The following is a 5,639-nucleotide window of genomic DNA, read 5'->3' on the forward strand; positions in this document are numbered from 1 at the left end:
CTTATCCACTTATTTCTAGTCGTGTCCTCTTTTGGAAGGCCAAACAAAGTAGTTTCACTTTCACAACGAAAAAGTGTCACACACTGCTTGATGGCATATTTAGTCAAACTTGTTTTATTTTAGTGCTCTTGATTATTTTCTCACATAAATTATTTTTTTTTTATATGCCTTGAGTGAGCAGAGGCCGGAGGCCTAGAGTGAGCCGCGGCCTAGAGTATGCGGAGGCCGGCTTGAGTGAGCATAGGCGGGCGGGCTTGAGAACGGCGCGGCCGGCGGATTCGACGAAGGAGCGTCTGGAGGGCTTGCAGCAACCGCATGTGACGACCCCGAGCTGGACTCCGCTTCGTCCACGGTGAAAGCCGATCCGGCGATCGACAGCGCGAAGTTGTTGTATTTCCTCAGCAACCAGCAAGGATCAGCTCCAGGCATGACGAAGCGGATATCGTTAAATTGCATCATATGACCCCTTTAAGACAAGAAGTGTTTTTGTTCCAACCCTATCCACATAGGATACAGTTAAAACAGTACTATAATATATTTGGAACACTCATCTTTAATGCTTTAAAGTAGCCTAACCAACTAATTTACCAAACATTACAGTTTTTCTCAGTTGCTTAAACACATTTCTTGAAACTATGCCTCGTATACTCAAAACAGTAAACACAAATGCATAAGGTCTCACCCAATTCCCCAAACATCCTATTTTCATGTCAAAACGAAGCTCTACACTCAAAACCATTCACTCTTGCTGAAAAACCAAACTTTTCCCTCAGACATCACACACAAGCTTTCAAAAACACACACACACTACAACATAGTATTACACACTGGTGCAATAAATTCAAAACAATATATCCAAAACTGGTAAGATATGTTGCTTGTGGTTCTCCCCCTCAAAAACCTTTTCACGTGAACACAAAAGACACAACCAATGTATACATTGGCACATTTTTATTCATTCATGTACTACACAGCACAACTGTAAAAAAAAAATAAATAAATAAAAAAATTCCGCCTCAGCATCCCGTCTTTGTTCTGGGTCAGGCCAGAGAATCTCATCCACATCACAGGCTATATTGGCCCTAGCCAGGCAGCGAGGGTAAAACCCTCTTGCATGCCTGATCCACTCCTGGCACGCATCAGCTGAAATGTCTAGTCAGGCTTCTTCCATTCCATCGTCTCCGTGTCCTACAAAAATAGATGTACTGATTACTGTAACTGTAACATCCTTTTTACAAAATGGAAGCAGACAGAAACTCTATCTGTATGTAAGGCAATTTGATGCATGTGTTGTAACAGAGTACAGCACTCAAAAGTTACAGTAGAGTACACTGAGGTACACCTACCTGTTTTCCTCCCTGAAGTATATATGCAGTTACATATACAGTTGCAATCAAAATTATTCAACCCCTTGGAGACTTCATTACTTTACAAATACTAGCTTTTCTGAAGATCCAAGTTTTTATAAAAATTGCATCTATAACAGTTTACTGGCATGTTAAAAGTGATAATGTCAATATATATTGTAAGATTTTTGAGTTATAGGATTTTTTTAATAACATAGCTATGTCTTAATTATTCAACCCTTATTCAACATTGCTGTTTTTAAGTCACTTTTTTTTTGTATGGTGTTTCTTAAAACACAATTAATCCTTTAGAAACTGAATTAGAAACTGAATTAGCATGAGCTCTTAAACATAAACTTAGCCCATGCATGTGCTGCCAAATATGCACATATGCAAATTCAACAGAGCTCTCTCAAAAGTTATAGAAGAAATAGTTTTATTACATTAGAAAGTCTAGGCTACATGAAGATTTCCAAAACATTAAAAGTTCCTAGAGACACAGCTGGCAGCCTTATTCCTTAGCTTACCAGAAAACCTTTGAGTGTGTTGAAGAAAAAGTACAATATCATAATGAATTTGATCAGAGCGACTGAGACAAACCTGCAATGTACAGCCAAAGACTTGCAAGATGACCTGATGAAAGGAGGAAAACCATTTCAATGCAGAGTATAAGAAGAACACTAGACAAGTATGTCCTTTGTGTTGGGGCATTTTGCCAAATGCCACTCTTGACCAAGAAGAACATAAAAGGCCGACTTGAACATGTTCAAATTCATTTGGGTAGACCTGTGGAGTTCTGGAAGAATATTTTATGGAGTGATGTGACCAAACTGGAACTTTTGGACCCATGGATCACCGTTATGTCTGGTGTGGTGTGCTTTTTGAAAAATGGCGTTATGGTTTTGAAATTTTTGTTTTAAAAGCCTGGTTATAGTGTTTTAGCAATTGAGAAAAACTGTAAAATGTCTTAAAATATACCATTCTACAAATTAGATTTCAGATCTTCATTTTAATCCTGTTCTTTATTATGTACAACTGCTAATTCAATAGCAGAACATCTAAAAGTTAGTTTGTCAATAAATTACTGAACAACTAAGATTAAGAGTACAAATTAGTAATAGTTAATCTCTAAAATGTTGAATAACAATTTTTAATTATAACAACATTAAACGATTCAAAACCAGCTCATTGTACAACTGTAAAAGCAAAACAAATGACATTCACTGAGGTAGTAAGTGAGTAACTCACTCATTTACATAATCATTAATCAATTTACTCATTCAGTTACTAATTGGGGTGTCAGATGCAGTTGTGGCCTCCATCAGTTCATCCTAAATGTCTCAGCCTTCACAGTATCTGACACAATAGCATTCTACAGCGGTTACAGTTGATGAAGTGTGTTTCTGCTCATGCATGTATATATATACAGTTGCAATCAAAATTATTCAACCCCTTGGAGACTTCATTACTTTACAAATACTAGCTTTTCTGAAGATCCAAGTTTTTATAAAAATTGCATCTATAACAGTTTACTGGCATGTTAAAAGTGATAATGTCAATATATATTGTAAGATTTTTGAGTTATAGGATTTTTTTAATAACATAGCTATGTCTTAATTATTCAACCCTTATTCAACATTGCTGTTTTTAAGTCACTTTTTTTTTGTATGGTGTTTCTTAAAACACAATTAATCCTTTAGAAACTGAATTAGAAACTGAATTAGCATGAGCTCTTAAACATAAACTTAGCCCATGCATGTGCTGCCAAATATGCACATATGCAAATTCAACAGAGCTCTCTCAAAAGTTATAGAAGAAATAGTTTTATTACATTAGAAAGTCTAGGCTACATGAAGATTTCCAAAACATTAAAAGTTCCTAGAGACACAGCTGGCAGCCTTATTCCTTAGCTTACCAGAAAACCTTTGAGTGTGTTGAAGAAAAAGTACAATATCATAATGAATTTGATCAGAGCGACTGAGACAAACCTGCAATGTACAGCCAAAGACTTGCAAGATGACCTGATGAAAGGAGGAAAACCATTTCAATGCAGAGTATAAGAAGAACACTAGACAAGTATGTCCTTTGTGTTGGGGCATTTTGCCAAATGCCACTCTTGACCAAGAAGAACATAAAAGGCCGACTTGAACATGTTCAAATTCATTTGGGTAGACCTGTGGAGTTCTGGAAGAATATTTTATGGAGTGATGTGACCAAACTGGAACTTTTGGACCCATGGATCACCGTTATGTCTGGTGTAAAAAAGGCAAAGCTTATAAACAGAAGAACAGCATCTCCATGGTCAAACTTGGAGGTGGACCAGTCCTGTTATGGGGGTGTTTTACTGTTGCAGGAAGTGGAAATCATGACTCTGACACAATAGCATTCTACAGCGGTTACAGTTGATGAAGTGTGTTTCCGCTGAACCCCACTGACCACCCCGCACAATTCTCTAAATTGCACGATAACACTGAAGGGCACCATATTATTATATACAGTATGCTCTATTTTTAGAGCACAGACTAAAGATCACAAACAGTTTTATGGTCATAAAAGGACAAGAAGCTATTCAATGTTAAAAGGGGAGGGTGAAGTGAAATTCTTACCCCTAAAAATAGACTTTGTTTGATGTCTTTGTATCTGCTTACTGTGTATACCTGCTATTTAGTGAAACCGTATGCAGTGACATTTACAATGTTGCATGAGCAGAGATTATTGTCCAGTTATTTTATGCAAATTATCACTACTTTTGATCAAGTATTTGTAAAAAGGAATTTTTACACACATATAATATTGATATATATACAATATAGGCCTACTGTTGTAATGGATGCACATGGTTGTGGAACTCTTCTGTGGCACTCTATGGAGAGAGAGCTTAATGGCAGTGATTGATTGTCTCATGATCATTTCAAAATCCCCTTCTGAGTTCTGAGAGCATTCTCACTTCAAGATCAGTCTGTGACATGTATTTGACTCTGACATGTGAGATGGTCTGGCAGGATAGACAATATAATGACAGTCCATTCCAGAAAATCTGACCTGCTTGCTTTAAATTACCATAGGAAGAACATCTCACCAGTCAGAAAAGGCTTTGGGAAAGTACTACCACTGCATTTTCTGTAAAGCTGCTGCATTTTCTGTAAAGCTGCTTTGAAACAATGTGTATTGTTAAAAGCACTATACAAATTAATTTGAATTGAATTGAGTTGAATTGAACTGTAATAAATGTGCTGAAAATATGGGATGCAAATCTTGTAATGCAGGATGTCCTGCCATCATGGATGGCTGTGTTAAACCTACTCTTTACATTAAAAAGTATGCATATAGAGGTAGTCGAATGAACCACTGAGATGTGGAAATGTATTGTCATTTGTGTCAATATGCATATTGACAGTATCTTGATTTTTGACAGTATAATGTTTACACTGCAAAAATTAATGTTCTTAATCATTTTTTATTATCTGTTTCTTGTCTTTACATATCAGGTCTCATTTTTCATCTCCACTGACACTGTTTGTCTCCTTAATAAACAAATATTCGAATTTTGTAAATAACTTTATAGGGCCATGTTTATAGGGCCATAACACATAGGAACATGTTTGTTGTGGTGGAAAAATGACACCTGTAGGATGGATTTATTTTAAAGTTATATCTAAATAATTTTTAATACTGTAAAACTAAATTGGCTGTGATTTTCACAAAATAAATATTGAAATGGTTTGTGCTGTTTCAGACAGCCAACATTTAATAATTATATATAAATATTGTAGGTGTATTTTCATATTTTAAGATTAAAATTATGCATCTGATTCAAGCTATGTGAAGGAATTTAAAAAGTGGTTAGTTAATTATATATATGATGATCAATGGACTTTCCTGGAGGATAGCCATCCCAAAATATACATCCAAATCTACTTATGCTTGGTTCAGGGATCAGTCATAGGATGTACTCGAGTGGCCTGTTCAGTCTGTTCAGCATTTATTGGTGGTTTAAAATAATAAAATATTCTGCACAAAATTTGACTTTTGGGGGTCGAATAATTTTGAACATGAATGTTTAGAGTCAATTAGATTTTTAGCATTATTCATCAATGTTACATTCTCAGAATCACTCAAATATGTATTAATTAGTTCACTGATGCCTTTGCTGAATTGTTTTCATACAATTTTGTTCTCTGCAACAAAATGTCTAGCAGGTCAAGGGGGTTGAATCATTTTGATTGCAACACAAATATACATACATACACACATATATATATATATATATATATATATATACACACACACACA

Source organism: Sinocyclocheilus anshuiensis, unplaced genomic scaffold, assembly GCF_001515605.1.
Source record: "Sinocyclocheilus anshuiensis isolate Anshui unplaced genomic scaffold, SAMN03320099.WGS_v1.1 scaffold863, whole genome shotgun sequence".
NCBI classification, from domain to species: domain Eukaryota; kingdom Metazoa; phylum Chordata; class Actinopteri; order Cypriniformes; family Cyprinidae; genus Sinocyclocheilus; species Sinocyclocheilus anshuiensis.